General features: G+C 41.1%; 1 protein-coding gene across 2 annotated transcripts in view; it reads left to right on the top strand.

Moving 5' to 3' along the window:
* The window catches only part of Bmpr1b (bone morphogenetic protein receptor type 1B), a 335,320-nt gene that overhangs the window by 53,661 nt on the left and 263,777 nt on the right, over positions 1 to 17,882 (top strand). The window contains exon 1 of one of the 2 annotated variants that reach the window (XM_085835483.1): positions 9,220 to 9,343. The exons of the other annotated variant lie outside the window; for it this stretch is intronic. The gene's annotated coding sequence lies outside the window, so the exon portion shown is untranslated. Of the gene's footprint in view, positions 1 to 9,219; positions 9,344 to 17,882 lie in introns of those variants that run through there. 2 annotated transcript variants of the gene reach the window in all.

Consider the following 17,882-nt stretch of genomic DNA (forward strand, 5'->3'; position numbering starts at 1 on the left):
ACACCACCACTTTGGCCCTGCCCCAGACACTGAATTAGAACCTCAGAAGGTTCAGCCCCTAGTCTATGTTTGAACAAGCCTCCCAGGTGAGTGATTCTGATACGTGTGGGAATGACTACACCGGGCTTTTCTGGAACATAGTTTGGAAAATGAAGATATAATACATTTAAAAGAGATGACTTTAGAGAAACTCATTCCATCCAGAGTAGTGATATTTAAGTGCAGTTCTCATGCTGAGGTGTGGGATGTGGGTGAACTGTCAAAGAACAAGAAATTGTACCTTGCCAGGCAGAGTAGGTGTGGGAGGATGGAAAAGGTGTTGAAAGTTTATGATTCAGGATTTGTAAGAGCGGCTTTGCATTAGTTTACAATTATGGATCTGACCGCAGAGACCACATCCTGGCTGCTCTTCAGATTTATGCCTCCATGGCTTAAAGAAGTGAGAGTTGCAAAAGATGGATAAGATAGTGAAATTCCTCAGGATACAAATTTTCACAAGAACACATACTTGATCTTTATGGCTTCCTGACACTTGGAAGTTATTCCTTGGACAATGCTCTTAATTTGTTGGTGTGCTTAGCAGGAGTATGGGAGGCCCTGGTAGGTGCTGAGCACAAATTGGTAAGCATGCGAGCACAGTGCTGACCATCACAGAGTCCTGAGAAAGAGAGCTCAGGAAATAGGCCTTGCCTGAGAAGGACAGACAGGAAAGGAACCCTAGATGTTCAGGTTTTGAAAAAGAGTGCACACAATCTAGACCTTGTATCCTAGAAAGTTTCTCAGAGGAGACGCAGAGTAAAACAAGGAGACAATTTATTATATTGGATAACAATTGGCTTGCAAACTAGTGTAAGAATGTTATACATTTGCATATTTGAGAAGGAAGTCTAATGCATGGTAGGAAAGCACCTCTGGTCAGTGGGAAGTTCAACATGGAGGGAGTGGAGTTCATAGCATCAGTCTCTCAATGAGAGGCTTGAAGGAAAATGAAACAGTGGTTTTGGATTTTAAAATTTGGAAGCATAATTTAGTAAATATTTGAAAATAGAATTAGCTATTCAGTGCAGTTCTGACAACTAATATATTTAGGTTATTGTAAAAATAATGATAATATCGAATAGCTGAATATACTTGTCATGGTGGCCATCAACACAATCTTATTAATTTGGACAGTTTAAAAAGTTTTCAAAAAAAGTTTTCAAGTAGAAAATGTAATGGAAGTATTGTTAGGGTTAAACTTTCTAATTCCAAAATTTTCAGGATGTGAAATTACAGAATTCTGTCTATATGTAAACTTACATGTAAGTCATCTACTTTTACATATAATTCTATGAGACAATATCTCATTTATATGTACCAGGTTTTTTTTTTTTTTAAAAAAAAACTTTACTTTTTTATTTTCAATGCTGAAGTTATTTTTGAGTAAGTACCTTCCATCAATTATTGCCTGTTATAAATAGGATAATTTTAGTGAGCAATTAGATTTTAAACTCTTTAAGGCAATGTAATTCTGGGGTTGCCCTTGAGAAAATTTTCTCCTGTATCCTTCTGTAGTGCCTGAAGTAGAGGTGTCTGTAAAGACAATCTATGAAACAGTGATGTATTCAATAGTTGTAATGGGTGTGGTGAGTGAGGGTCTCTTCTCTAGAGTTCCTGACCTGTTTATCATTGCCGAGGTTTACCTAGAGTCAGTCCCCGGGGAACAGGTTGATGTTTGTAGCATGGAGTAGCTCAGTTGCTTGGGCTGTCCTGTTACTCTCTGAGAGAAGGTTTGTTTGCATGGTTTTAGGAAGAGATGCTGTAAGCCATTATGCTTAGGCCAAATCCTGAACCTTGTGGTACACTGCGCTAGTCAGTGAACTCTTCTGTATACTTCAGATTAATCTATAAAGTCTACTTTTAAACATTACCTACTTTATAAAGCTGTGATGAGGATTAAAAAGATACACTTTTACAAAGTGCCTAGAATAATCTTTGATAAGTAATAGATGATGAATAAATGTTAATAATTGTTTTTCAGTCAACTATCAACAGCCTTTCATTATTCTTAAGGTTATGCCAGTCTCCTCAGTAGCTCCTAGAAGAGCCCCATGGTTTGGCCAGTACTTGGACATTACATTCTCTTTCCCAAACTTCAACAGGCTTTAATCTTTGGGGATTTTAACCTCCCATTTCCTATCTCTCTTGATATATAGTCTGTCTCATGATCGACTGGCTGATCATTTTTTTCAGGCTTCATACTCAAGCTCAAACTCACATCCTTCATCTATCTTTTCTGCTCTTCCCCTCAGCTCCTAACAACCTCCTCCCTGCCCCAGATCATCAGCTTCCTTCTTTGCAGAATTTGGCATGCAGTATTAGATCCCTTGTCTTTGACATCAGGGTGGTTTATGGATTCATTCTTGTTCTGTTGTTAGCTCATAGTAGGTACAGAATAGATGTCTGATGCAGAATGGAGAGAGAATTAGGAGTAAGTGACCTGTGTACATCTGGGTATTATTCATATTTAGGTCTGTTAAGCCCAGGTGCCACATAATCTAGATGCAGGAGGTTAGACTTTTCTGTTGTTCTCGAAAGCTGAGACTGTAAATGACCCACTGTATTCAGGACTGTTGAGAGCTACTCAGGGGGTAAAGTTACGTTTGGTTGGTTCCATGCTTTATTTTCTTTATGTTTGTAAATAGTACCCAACAGATTAGAAGGTTTATTGTGCTTAAAGTATGCTAATCACAGTGTGAACATTACCAGTCACTTCTCATTGTACCTGAGGATTTATATAGCTTCAGCATGAACAGCTTTCCCAGGCTGCTTTGGGGCCCTACGAGGCTGATCGTGCCCTGGGGTGAGCACACTAGCAGGTGATCACCTCCAGGTTGTAGGAAGTCGTGGAGACTCAGGACAAGTTGTGCTCCAAGTTTCCTGCAAAACCCTATCAAGTGCAGGTCTGTTTGGGGACAGTTTCCAGAAGTTTCCGTTGTCACCCTACACTTAGCAGTCATTCCTTTTGTCCTCATATCTATTTTCTTCCACTTTCTAAACCCTTGCATTTCTTTTTCTTTGCCCCCCTCTTCCAGATTTTCACACTCAAAATGTTTTTGTTTTTTTCCCCTTATAATTCTTGTTTGGCTTTAAAAGTCCAGGGAGGTATATTTTCAATATAAACTATAGTAGTTATTTTGTTTATATCTTTGACATAGGGAGCAAAAGCTGATGTAAAAATCCTGAAGCCCATTCACAGGCATTAAAGTCTGTTCCAATAGAATTTTAAGGCTTGGCATAGAGAATAAAACTCTATAGTTAGACTCTTATGAACCAGAACCAATAAAATGCCTCACCAGAATGGGAGTGTTTTACACGTTCTGGATGACTGGTTGTTCAGCATACCAGGTTCTGCATCACCAACATGAACAGTAGCAGCTCTCTGGTATCTTACGGAGGGAAATAGCAGCCAAGTCCCCAGCCCATGTACATTCATTTCTTATATAGAGCAACATTTTCTGACATTTCCTTCATAGTATGTCAGTTCAGGTGTGTGTTATGTGTTTGTGTGGGTGGATAGATGTGTGTATGCAGGGATGCTGAGGTCAGAAGACAACTTCAGGCATTCTACTTCAGGTACTTTCTGTCCTTTGTCTGTGATAAGGTGTCTCATTAGCCTGGAACTTGACCAAGTGGTGCGAGCTGTCCAGTGGGCTCCAGGGATCCATCTCCATCTCCATCTCCCATCTCATCATCAGGGGATTACAGGATTCTGGAAATCTGAACTCAGTTCTTTATGCCTTTGTTAGGCAAGTACTTTATTGGTTGGATCATTTCCAGCCCCCAAAACTTCCTTCTTAAGGGAATTAAAAAAAAAGACCCTGTGATAAGATTAACACATGTTTAGAAGTCTGGTATTGCTATAGACTATGCGGCTTGCCAAATCATTTCATATGATCAAAGTGATACTCTCTTTGACAATAGACACATGTGTCTTGAAAGACCCAGGAATGCATTTTAGGTGAAAAAATCACAGAATGGTCCTCAGTATTCATTTTTTTAAATAGTAGAATTTTACAAATTTACAAATTTTACAAATATTTTATGAGACATATTTTTTATTTCCTTTGTATGAGCATTTGCCTGCAATCCATCCAAGTGTACCACCTCTTTGCAGTACCTGTGGAGTCCATAAAAGGCAATAAATCCCCTGGCCCTAGAGTTATGGATAGTCCTGGGCTGCCATGTGGGCAGGAACACTTGAACCCTATGCTCTAATGTGTCATACCGTGTCCTGCCTTTCTGCCAGGAGTGCCTGGGAGCCTCTGGCATGCAGCCTGGAGAAGGCAGGGTTCACAGCCTGTGTTTCCCTCTAGGTTGTCAGATGACAGCTACCCAGGACCAGAAGGGGAAACAGTAGAGTCTGGGATAAGTGCTGTGGTCTCATCTCTGGGTACCCAGGTGCAGCTGGTATAGGTGAGAAATGGGGATCTGCTCTTCACCCTTCCCCTTGGGGCATCTGCAAGCCAGGTGGAAAGGGGGAGGTGCAGCCGGGATGAAAGGAATCCAGTCTGATTGGGGTAGGAGAAAAGAAAGCCTTTTCAGGGAGTCTTAGGTGAGGCTCTTTTAGGTGAAGGCCTTCCCAATGTTGATCTTTAATAAAGCAGCTTTGTGAGACGAGCCTTGCTTGTTCACATTGCTTTATTTGGTGGCAGATGTGAACTCATACACTTTTCAGGGTGAACCAGGGACTATGTACCTCTTGATGGAAGGAATACCCAGGAAGGGAAGGTCATTAGCTGAAGGCTTAAGGTAACGAAAAGTCACAATAGCACCGGGAAGCATTTCAGAAATCTCAGGGGCTAGCTGAATGGGCTCTTATTGCGGGAAAGGAGGTTGAACCTGTAATCTTAACCAAGGCTACCTGACATTCTGCAGCTAGAGGTGTGGGGGTTTTGAACTCCCTTGACAAGCTCAAAGAAGCAGAAGCCCTTCCAGTGAGGGGAGTCCCCCACACAGGGCAGAGCCCCAGAAGGCTATCTGGTTAATGGCAGACTTCCACCTTAATTAGCAGTTTTCTCACACTCATAGCAGCCCCTGCACTTAATCGCTGAGCATCTCTCCAGCCCTCATACTTTAATTGTTTAGTTAGACGTGAAGGTAGGAGTCACCAAATATCCTGATTTTAACATATGTTCTAATCTTTATAGAAAGATTTCTCTTGTGAACTACTAAAGGAAAATAGCTGTTGGATAAATCAAAGAGCATTACTTTAATAACTCACCTTCATGAGTTTCTTAAACATGACACATACCTTGGGAAGTCCTCTGCACAATGGAATAAGGAGTGGTTATGTTTTTAAAACTCTATCTAGTTTCCTGAGTACTTAGGTTTATAGGTACATTGTACAAAAGTCAAAACCTATGATGGTAGCACTTTCTTCTCCTGTTCTTAGAGAAAACTGCTGGGATTAGGTTCTGGTTGCCAGAGATGGACAAGATGAGTCAAAATACTGTTATGAACACAAAGCAGGAGTTGCTGCAGGCGGCTCTGTGCCTCACTCCCACTCAGTATCTCAACCACTTCGTCCTGATGCACACAGAGCTGCATTGGTATTTTAAACATCGCGTGCATGCGGTTGAAATGAGGAAGCAGGGGTTTGCACTTGGCATCTCCAATCATTTGGCATTTGTGGATATGTGTGTGAGGGTCTGTGCTCAGAGCGTGGAGCGCAGTGTTAAATTTCACAGGGCTTGAAATAGTTTCATGCCCACAAACTCTGGTGGGGGTGCTTCCCTAATTCAAATCAATCAAACATCTTATGGTTTTCTTTTTTAATCTCAAAATGCTCTTCTACACATTATAGAAAATGCCTCTCCAACCTTCCTAAACAGAAATGTCGGGGCTGGTGAGATGGCTCAGTGGGTAAGAGCACCCGACTGCTCTTCCGAAGGTCCAGAGTTCAAATCCCAGCAACCACATGGTGGCTCACAACCATCCGCAATGAGATCTGGCGCCCTCTTCTGGAGTGTCTGAAGACAGCTACAGTGTACTTACATATAATAAATAAATCTTAAAAAAAAAAAAAAAAAAAAAAAAAGAAATGTCCTGGCTCACAATAATTACAATTCGGCGATCTCCATCTAGAGAAGGCTTGGTCTAAAGGCTCAGGTTGCTTTCAGGTTTTCTGTGGTCCCAAGGTTTTGTCTCTTTCAAGTAGGAGACCCTGGCTGCCCCAGCTGCACGCTGTGTCACCCAGAACAAGCACCAAGTGTGCTTGCCTAGAATTGTAGTGAGGGTCCTGAGGCTGATTGGCATGGAGCCAGGGATGGAATTAGGATCCCTGGAAAACCTGGGTCCTAGCTGAGAGAGCAGGGCATTAGGAGGACCGAGAGTTCATCCAAAGCCCAAGGGGGTGGGGCAGACAGTAGATACAGACCAGGACCTCAGAACAACTAGCACAAGGAAATCCTTTTTGTTTTATTACATCACCTGTTTTATTTTTAATATTAACTATCATTTCATATCACCTTCTAGAAAATGCCATAGGTAAGCATTCCTTTCGAATATTTGAATAAAGTGAATGATCCAAAGCCATTGTTTAATCCGAGATTCATGACATCTCTTGCTGTATCTGGAAGAAACTATAGACATTAAAAATTATCTTCATCTAGTTGATTCTTCAATACATTCAGATATTTGACATGTAAAATAAATAGAACATGGCCAGCTGCAGTGTGACATGTCTGTGCTTCTGGCACTTGGAAGGCAGAGGATAGAGATTGCTGCTAGATTGAGATAGCCTGGTCTATACCTTGGGAGGCAGTGGCTGGAGATTGCTGCAAGGTTGAGATAGCCTGGTCCATACATTAAGTTCTAGGCCAGTTTGGGCCACATAATAAAACTCTATCTCAAAAAGTCAAAAACAATTGAAACAACATAAATTATATAGAAACAGAAAAGTATTTTATGAATATAACATCTGAATTTTATTTTCTTAAAAAATCGAGACTTTTAAAAAATAGCATACATTTTAGGGTAAGTTATTCATAATTTATTTTTATTTACAGGTTTATACATGCCATATTTTCAGCTAACCAGTTCTTAGATACTAATAGTCATAATAAAAACATCTAAGGCTACCTTTAAAAACCCTTTGTAGTCAGGGTCATTAAATTTGGTCTGCAATTGTGTTTAGTGGCTGTAATTGTGCTGCAGGATAATTTTTAAAAAGTAGAATTGAACTTTTAACCCCAGGTTTCCTCTCAGGTCATTCCAGGATGAAACATAGCCAAAAGAAAAGTAAATCAATTTATCTTTGTTGGCAAATGTTTTTCACAGTCGTGTTTAATACCTTTTCAATCTACTGGTCCATCTCACACAGTGCACGCATGCATGTATGGGTATTTCTTTTCAGGAAAGGGTTTCTCATTTGTCTTCATATTTAGCAGTCATGTGACACATCATTCTACGTAAAGTTATTTTCAAGTAGCAATAGGGATGACTACCTTCCGTGTATTGTTTTAACATTTAAGAATAATCACATTTAATCCTAAAAAGAAATCAGGATCCAGAATAATTAAGGAACGTGTGCAAAGCCAAGTGATTGAGTAGCCCCCTGGAGGATTGGGGCAGCCTATCTCTGAGCCTCGTGGTGACTCTCACTTCAGTCTGTGGGGACCACCTTCATCAGATCAGTAAACCGAAACATTGCCGGGGAAGTCCGTGGAAGTTTGCTATCAGCAGACCCAGTGGTGGCACTGCTCAGGGACCTTCCAGATGGAAGGTGGCCCAGTCAGGCCACTAGAGCTGAGTCTGGCATTTGCAGGCTGTTTCCCAGAAGCCACTGTTGACTGTACCTTTTGAAGTCATGCTTCACTGGGCCTTTGATGTGCTTCTGCTGGGTTCCTTTCAGGTGTCCAACTTCAGATGAATGGTAATGGCCCCATTCCTCAGCAATAACATAATAGAATTGTGTTCTTTCAGCCTTGTTATGTGGCTCGCGAAGTGCTGGTTTGTAGAAGAATTGGTTTTTAGCTGACTGGGATAGTGAGTTATTAGGATTGAGCTTTGGTTATTTTGCATGTAAGCAGGCAGGGCTGTTCACGTAAACAGTTTTGGGAAATGTTTCTGAAATTTGACTGCTCTTCTAGATAGATAGATAGATAGATAGATAGATGAGAGATAGTGAATGGGTTTGTTTTCAGCTTTGCAAGCAACAGCAGGTGAAAGTCTTGAGAGATATCTCACCCTTCACTGACATGCAAATGGCTTTTACCTCTGGTCAGAATACTCCCACTTTTGGGGAAGAACAAAATGTGTGGAGGGCAACAGTCTTAGGCTAGAAACTTGGAAGAGTTTGTTCAGTGTAAACTTAACTTTTTTTGAAATGAATCTTTGAGAAATGAGGTAAACTAGTGTACTGGCTGGTTTTGTGTCAACTTGACACAGGCTGGAGTTATCACAGAGAAAGGATCTTCAGTTGGGGAAATGCCTCCATGAGATCCAGCTGTAAGGCATTTTCTCAATTAGTGATCAAGGTGGGAGGGCCCCTTGTGGGTGGGACCATCTCTGGGCTGGTAGTCTTGGGTTCTATAAGAGAGCAGGCTGAGCAAACCAGGGGAAACAAGCCAGTAAGGAACATCCCTCCATGGCCTCTGCATCAGCTCCTGCTTCCTGACCTGCTTGAATTTCAGTCCTGACTTCCTTTGGTGATGAACAGCAGTGTGGAATTGTAAGCTGAATAAACCCTTTCCTCCCCAACTTCCTTCTTGGTCATGATGTTTGTGCAGGAATAGAAACCCTGACTCAGACAACTAGTTATCACCTAAGTAAGTTCAGAATGTAAGAGAAATGGGTAGTTACCTGATGGCCAAAAGGCCCAACTTTAGCTAAATCTTTGAGATCAAATGAATAGTGACTATAATTAATATATATAGTTGAGATTTATTGACAGATATTAAGTGTTCTTGTATCCCACTCCTGTTAAATGACTCAGACATAACCTTTTTTGAGTTATGGTTTCAGCATCGACTTTGGCTCTTTAGTCCTGGCTTCCTCCTTTTTGCCTTCCTAGTCCCAGTTTACTCTGAACAAAAACTCAAGGAAGTGGACTCCTGGGGAGGGTTCAGTGTTCCAAAGGGAGAGTTGAACAAAGAGGCTTTAGGACTAGAGCCAGTTGCCTGCTCAGCCGGGTGCCAGATCCTGCAGGTAGATGATAGATGATCAATAGAATGTAGCTAGATGGCCTCCAATGTTCTTCTCAAGATTGCATGGTTTGGTCTGAAGAATGTGTGGGGTAGCTGGAGTCAGTGTTTACCGGACCAGGACTCTGTGGTGTGTTGGAGGATAGAAGTCAAATGAGGTGAGTGGCGGAAGCTCTCCTCACTCTCCTGTTGTCTCCTTTGCCTTTCTCTGTGTTTCGTACAGAGTTTAAGGCATCTGATGCCTAATTGGATAGAACATTTTGCTCTAGGGAGTAAAGCCATGCTTTAAAAACAATCTGTGGCAGTCCTGGTTTCAAGTCATCTTTATATCGATCTCTGGGTAGTTCTCTAGTCTGTGAATTGATGCGATTAACTGCCTGGAGGATAATGCTGGGTCTGAACTCAGCCACTTGAATTTCCACCTGTGTCTGGCAAACTCTTGAAATGCAAGAGGAGCAGTGGTTAAAGGAGGCTGCTGGTGGCTGGTCTGGGTGAGCTTCTGCTAAGAGGTCCCCAATGTCACTCAATGTTGGAGGAAAAACAGAATGGTAACACAGAGACGAGAAGACAATTATAGAGTGTTGGTAACTTGAACTTTATGAGAGATATACTACAGATGGCATATTCTGTTGTGAGTTTGGTTTATAATTTAAGGAGTAATTGGGAGAGACATGAGAGGATTTTTTTTCTAGGTTAAATCTGTATTATTTCAATTAATTTCATTTCACTGTGAGAGTTGTTGAGTTTTTAGACAGTTCAGAATAAATGGTTGGTTAGTTTGGAGAAGGTGAGATGAAAGAAATTCCTAAGAGTGTTCACATGCCTGGAGTAGTGGTGCCGGCTTCAGTCCTAGCGCCTGGTGTTGAAACAGGACTATTGACAGTTTGAGCCCAGCCTAAGTAATGCAGGCAAACCATGTATCAAAGCAAGTGAGCAAAAGTAAAATAAAACCAACGAAAAACCTACCCATCATAACAAACAACCCCCTTCAGCCCCCGAACCAAATCAAACCAAGCAAGGTTATGTTTTTCTTTAAACTGTAATGGGGGCGGAATGTCAAGAAATCTCAATATCCACTTGAGATTTCAGGTGCGTATGTAAACACGGTCAGCATGCTCTTTCTTAGTGACTTGGGGTTTATCTTTCTTCAGCTACTTTCTAGCCCTGATAACTACTAGTCTTTTGCTACTGGGGCTCCTCATGTTTATTTCAGTCCCAATAGGAAGTTTTCCACTGAACATTTTTTTCAACGAAACTTTGCAAAAGTACTTTAATTAAAAAATTATTGCTGCTGGGCATGGTGGCGCATGCCTTTAATCTCAGCACCCGTGAGGCAGAGGCAGGTGGATTTCTGAGTTAGAGGCCAGCCTGGTCTACAAAGTGAGTTCCAGGACAGCCGGGGCCATACAGAGAAACCCTGTCTCAAAAAACCAAACCAAAACAAAAAAAACAAACCAAACAAATTACTGCTTTTATGTGTGTGTATGTGCACCATGGATATGCCTGCTTCTGTGGAAGTCAGAAGGTTGTATCTCATTCTTCGGGGACTGCAGTTAACTAACAGTTGATTGTGAGCCTCCATGTAGGTGCTAAGAATCAGACCAGGCCAGCCAGTGTTCCTGGGGAGGTATGATTCAGAATAAAATTAAAAAGGAGTTCTGAGAGGTAAAAGGCCATGTTTGGTCTGGTAGGCAGTCTGGAGTTCAGTTTCATTTTTAGTGATATGGAAAGTTATTGGGATGCTGTCATCAAATGTGTAAAGTGAGCTGTCAGGCCTCATAGAAAGGCATTCAAGGAGAGACCTGCTGGAGATTACATGAGACATTTGGGGAGGGTCAGGGTGTTGGGTGATGAGAAAAGATGTGTTCTAACACAAAGATAAAAATTGAATGTGAGGAGTAATTGAGGAGGAGGCATCAAAGAAAAAAGTTTCAAGGATTTTTTTTTCAGATCAAAGGATTCAGTTATTATTTATGGGGTTGAAGTGAATGAGACCTGAGGGTATGGGATCATTCTTGGACATGTTAGGGTGTCTGTTTGCTAGGTGAATCTATTTGATAAGAGTTCAGAGTAGAGAGAAAAACATACAGAGACTCTTAAGGTTTGAATCTGAAATATTCCCTACAGGTTTGTGTTTTGAATACTTGGTCCATAGCTGGTAGCACTCTTTCAGTTCATAGCCAGTGGCACTCTTTTGGCCAGAAACTTTGTGACATGGGGTTTAGCTGGCAGAGGTGAGTCACTGGGGATAGTGGGATAGACATTTGAAAGATATACCTGGTGCCTGGTTCTTGTTCTCTACTTCCTGATCCTAGCTAAGGTAAGCAGTTTTCTATCCCATGCTACCACTGCTATGAATTAGACTGCTCCATCTTACCTTCTTTGCCACGGTGGACTTGAAACCCTGTGAAGCTGTGAGCCAAGATAAATCTTTCCTCACTTTCCTCAGTGTATTCTTTTCCTGTGAGTTGGTTTTTTGTTTTTTGTTTTTGTTTGTTTTTTTCCATTAATACAAAAGTAACAACAGGGACAGAGTCCAGATAAAAAAGCAATATAAAGACTGAGCCCAGAGTACTGTCTGGTTTGTACTTAGAAGTTGGAAAGAGGAAAAGGAGGATGGAGAGGGAGATAAAAAAGGAAATGGAGTGTATGCAAGTGCCCATCCGCCCCACACCCACACACCTCCTGGCAATCATTGGATGAAATTATTTCGAGGAGAAGGTTGATACCCTCAACTAACCTCTGTTTAACATGCAGGAATTGCCTAAAGGGCTCATGGAAGACCTCGAAAAAAGAAGTCTGGATATTTATGTAGAAGCCTGATTTCTACAGAGGGAGAGGTGGAGGAGGGGAATGGATTGTAGGTAGGTAGCAAGTGTAGTTCTTTTGCGAATAACGAATCAAGGAATGATCTGGATCCAGAAAGGACATCAAGAGGAAAATCTGGTTTTGATTTTGTTTTTGTCAATGAGATTAAACCTAGCACAGTGGTAATCTAGTTTAGGCAGGGCAGGGGAAGCTGCTGAGGGAAGTCCTGAGCTGGGCAGAAAAAGGGAGATCTAGTTCAATATCGGGGTGGCGTGTCTGTCCAGAGCAGATGGCTCTGTTAGAGTGGAAGGCAGGTACAGCAGATGGGCATGGGCATGCATGGCATGTGTGTAAGCTGAAATCAGGTATTGTAGATGTAGGGAAGTAGGAGGAGTGTGTGTGTGTGTGAGAGAGAGAGAGAGAGAGGGGAGGGGAGGGGAGGGGGGAGGGAGAGAGAGAGAGAGAGAGAGAGAGAGAGAGAGAGAGAGAGAGAGAGAGAGAGAGAGAGAGAGAGAGAGAGAGAGAGAGCACGGAAGCTTTTTCTGTTCTCCAAACAATTGCCCTCTTCATTAGGCCAGCTGTGCCTACTGAAAAGAGAGCCACATGATCAGGCTTGTTGAACCTTGGCCTTCCTTCACAGAAGGAGGGAGTTGAGGGGCTCCTAGACCCTCACCTGAGAATCAAGTCACTCCTCTCAGTCATATGAAAGCAATTCTGCTGTAATTGCAGGTGGCCTCCGCGTCTCGTAGAGGCCAGAGTATAGGCTTGGAAAATCTAACTGAAAGGTGGCTCCATCTGTGTTGCTATGGGGAGGTTATCATTCATGCTGCATGGGGCAGCTGCTTTGGGATCCCCCATGCTTCTGTAAGTAGGCTTCCAGTCATGTTGTGTAAGTAAGATCAAGAAGCTCGGTGGTTCTCTAGGTTGGACTTTGGTGGACTAGTACTTCAGTTTGTAGATGGGACCATGGAAAAACATAGATGTGAATATGTCTCCTTAGGGAAGGAACTCTTGCAACAGTGTGCTGTTTGGTGTGTGTGAACTATTCATAGACAGAAGAACAGAGGATGTGGAATGAGCTAGAGGAGGAGCTGCAGAGACAAGGCACTCTTCCAAATACAATGAAAGGCTAGTGGCCAGTGGATTTTAAACAGCTGCCATCTGTTCTCAGACTTACTGTCTTCTTGATTTGTTCCAATCCTTCAGTCAGGACCAATAGTAATGGGGAATTGCCCCATGCATGGCTTCTGTCCTTCCATCTTGATCCTTGTTGATGCCATTCCTCTAGTCTGTTACAGCCTGTGAACAAAGGGCTCCTGTGCAGTTGACTCTGCTAAAGATAGACACAGTGGAAGGAGATTAAAGCATAATCCTTACTCCCTTAATCTTTCACACCCATATCTTATGCTTCTGAGCATGGGGTCTTCCTCCTTTGTGGATCTCCTTGACAGTTGAGGGAAGCCTGGGAACCGTTTCGATAAGATTATTTTAAGTGAAAATAAAAACAAAGACTCATTACCGAAGATATTACTCAATGAAATAAAGTTTTTAAAAATAAGCATGTCCAAAATAAATGATGTATGAGTCTTTACTATATATTAAAAAGTAAATGGGTCATATGGATACCTGATTTTAAAGTGGTAATATTAGCAAGATATCTAGAAGCTTAGATGAAATATGGGGATGTGTGTGAATTTACAAGGTCAGTGGTCTGGGTCATAGTTCTGTGATTTGTCCTCTCCATTTGTAATGGAAATGTTAAGATGTTTACAGATTTGTTAACACAAGGACAAAGCTTTCCTATGAAAGAGCTTTTATTATCCTGAAGTATTTGTCATCTCAGAGGCTTACTGCTTCAGTCTGTTAACCGAGACCTAGACCTGGAAGCTTCAAGCCTCCATACAATCTAATCTAGGCCTAGAAACTGTTGAACCTCTGACACTTACTGCTGAATAAGTTCAGTTCTTGCTAATTCTTTTGAGCCCTTACTGGCTGATTCATCTCAATTGTTCTGGCTCCAAAACTCCTTTCTAAGCTGACTGATTCAATCTGGCTTCTCTCTCTCAGCTTTTCCTGAATTGCTCTGCTTGGCTTCATATTAACTTTGGCAATTTGTTCTAAATCTTCTTGCTCATTCTCATTTTCTGACTTGTCCTGTCTCTACCTGTATCCCGCTTGTTTTCTCTTCAACTTCTCTCTGTAAAACTCCCCTGGTAAAAACTGCCTTCTCTTCCTCTCTGCACTGTTCCCTCAAGTAGCTTCGTGTCCCCCGACCCCGAACATGAGAGTTTGGCATATCCTAGTTTGTCAAAACCTTTCTCTGAGTCATCACTTTGTCTCCCACTCAATTAGACATCACTTTCAAACATCAGTGCTTCCTTCTACAAAATAACTTTCATTGTTTGGGATTAAAGGTGTGTACTAAGGGTGTGTCTGCATTCCAGCCAGAGGGATTAAAAGTATGATGTAAGGCTGAGCAACACCACAATTAGAATCAGCTCTTTTTTTTTTTTCCTAGTAAATAACACAGTCTTGGGGGATTCACATGTGATAGAATATCCTTCAACACTTCCTACTGTCTAAAGTCTGTCCCTCCTTCTGTAAATGAATTCAATAAATTGAATTTATTTCAGCCTTTGGTTACTGACCAGTTCAAGACACCATCCAGGGTTGCTCCTAATGTCTGTGATCTTGTCTCTACTCCAACCCTAACCTACTTAGTCAAAACAGATACCCAAAAGTGCTCATATACCTTAAATCTCTTCAGGAACCCATTCCTCTTAGACTGTGCCTGATTTTTTCCTATGTAACATTTCCCCCTGAGCACAGTAAATAGTCTTATTGTCTGGCACTGCTACCAGAATGACTGACAGTGCTCTATAAACTTGTTTTGCTTGCAGAAGGTGCTCACTACATGTTTAGTAGACAAATAGATGCTTCTATTTCTAGTGAATGTTTATAGACCTTTGTACAGCTTACAGGATGTTATAAATGTCTTCCTGCTGGTGAAGGCAAGATTCCCCATAGGATTAATGAGCACATGTAAGCCCTGTTAACCCACAGAGCAGATATAAATTTCCCCAGTTAGTCCATGGAGGTTAACATTCTCATAAGCCGAATTTCTAAATTTAAGTAACTTTGATTGGAAAAGTTAAAGTTGCCTCTGTCTAACCAAATGATGGGGAAGCTAATTTTAAATGATTTATAACTCACTGAAATTCAAAATTCAGAATATGATTAACCTCAAATTTCTTTGTCAGATGTCTAAAACCATACTTCTGACCTAAATGTTGTAGCAGATAAATGTGGACACAGAATGTCTCAAAAGTAATCTTTCTGTGACAATAACTTAGTTTGGGGGAATGTATTTGTTGGTAATGCTGGAACATGTTGTTGGAAGCTCTCCTCCCAGTAGAGCTAACATTACTATTGTTCATCAGAAAAACTATGGCTACTCACAGACGACCCTGTTGATGTTCTGTATTGGTGGCCTGAGAGGTCTGTGAGACCCTCACATGAGGTCTCAGCCACACCCCCTGGGCCTCCCTATCACCTGGATGTAATTCTGCCCTGGCTTCATGTGCTTTTGTGGTCACAAGAGGTCTAAAATATCCAGACTCTGGAAAGCTAACTGAGGGACTCATCTCTGTGCTGTGGTGAAGTTGTCATCCATGCTGGTATGATACATGTAGGTAATACAACTGTTTTGGGGTTACCCACACTTTTAACTTCTCACCTATTTTAAGTCCAATAAAGTCCTAGGTTCACCAAGTTGGACCTTGGTAGAATTATTACTTTAGTCTTTTGTTAGTGCCTGATCTGGGTGAGTAGATATTTGTTCATGTCTTTACAAGAGAACGTATGCCCTTATCTTAGATATAAATTATTTTTATTAGATCATAGTTTTCAGATTAATTTGTTCTAGCAATCTAGTAACAAATATTTTTTAGGCAAATCATCTAATTTGTTTAGCTAGTTGTGATACATACTCACTACGTTAATTTTCCGTTGATCAGTTATTGAATGGCCATTTATCTTTATATGCATGTCTTCACACAAATCTAAATGAGTAATGGAAGTTATTGTAAGTAGTTAGATTAGTGCTAGACACATAATGAGTACTATACAAATAAAATAAGTAATTAGAAACAAAGGTTTGTGTTTGAGTCTCTCCCACTACATTACACGTTTGTTTATCCTGTACCTGTCCTTATGACCAGTGTCTGGCGTATAATGTGCAGCTCTAAGCATATATCTGATAACAAATGTTCATTGCATGAAGGAAGCCTCCCATGGAGCGGTGGTTATGGAGTGTGCAAACAGATGGAGGAAGACTGCTGAGGCAGCTCAAGCTAATGACGAGTATACTTCTTGCTCTTGCTCGGTGTGATCAATATTAGTCACAAATACAAAATACACATGGTTACAAAGTGGCTTATGCAGGCAGGTGTTTAGCTTGGAGACACTGGCATGTGGACTTTGGTTTTATGTGTCCACAGGTCCCAATGGTTGAATAATCTTTTTAAATATAACTTTTGGGTTCAGGTGGATATATGAAAGAAAACTTTCTGTGTGGGACGGAAAAAGATGGCACATATACACATGGAAAAATTTACATCAATTTATATTTTAAAAATCAGGTGTATAATATATGTGTGTGGTGTTTGCATATGTTTATAGTGTATATGTGTGTTGTGTGTGCATGCTTGTGCCATGATGCATGTGTAAAGGCCAGTGTACAACCTCTTGCACCTTCCCTCACCTTCTTCTCTATTTATTGGAAACAAGGGTTCATTGATGCTTGATTCTATATCAGCCAGGCTAGCTAGCCCAGAGGCTTTTGGGGATCATTCTGTCCACCTCCCATCTTCTGGTAGGAGCAGTAGGATACTCCCAGGTTAGCGCTGATTATGGAGAGTCAAGCCGAGAACCTCACGCTTGGAGAGCAAGTAAGCTGCATCTTCTCTTCAGGCCAACTAATAGCACTTTGTAATGATAGAAAACTTAGCACATATTCAATGAGAGCCGTTTAAGAATCATAAATCTTATAAAAATCTATAAGCCTATTTTCATATTTCTTTTTTTTGTTTGTTTTTGTTTTTTGAGACAGGGTTTCTCTTATTTTCATATTTCTTAAAGTAATATTTAAAGCATTGCCTTTTGTTTTGAGAGAGGGTCTTACTTTGTAGCCCTGGACTCACTCGATAGAATAGGCTGGCCTTGAACTCATAGAGCTTTGCCTGCCTTTGCCTCACAAGTGCTAGGACTAATGGTGTCTACCACTACACCTGGCTGGAGTGGTGCAGTATGGCAAAAAATAAGCCGTTATATCTTACATTCATATACACGCTGGTTTGGGAGTGGGGTTGGGTATTTTACAGGGTCATGAAAACTAATTAATAGCATTTTCTTGTTTGAATGGCAAGCACCCACATTAGAATGATCACATTTCATGTACCTTATTTTCTGATTATCATTGTCTTCTCCTGTTTAAGCAAAGGCAGAGTAATTACTAGTCTATGTATAAGGTAATTTTATACTTGCCAATTGATGTTCCCTTGAGGGCTACTGTAGATGTTATAAATAGCTTGCTGACTTCGAAGAAACAAGGTTCTGTTCTCAGGAACTCATCTGGAAAGAACATTTCTTTAGGGGATATGGAGACCATGTGTGGAATTTCAGCTACAGGAAAAATTCTGGGATTTAGACAAAGAAATATTAGGTGGTTTAAAATTGAAAAGTTCATTTGTGAAAAACTGGTTTCCTCTTAATGGGCTTGTTTTATGTTTTCAGAAGCTAATACAGTGTAGATTTATAGCCTTAGTTTGGAGTTTCCAGACTCCCGGGGACTGCCAGACCCAGGTTGGTATTGTTGATTATACACTCCTT

Source organism: Mus caroli, unplaced genomic scaffold (assembly GCF_978045245.1).
Source record: "Mus caroli unplaced genomic scaffold, Mus_caroli_1 scaffold_3, whole genome shotgun sequence".
NCBI lineage: Eukaryota > Metazoa > Chordata > Mammalia > Rodentia > Muridae > Mus > Mus caroli.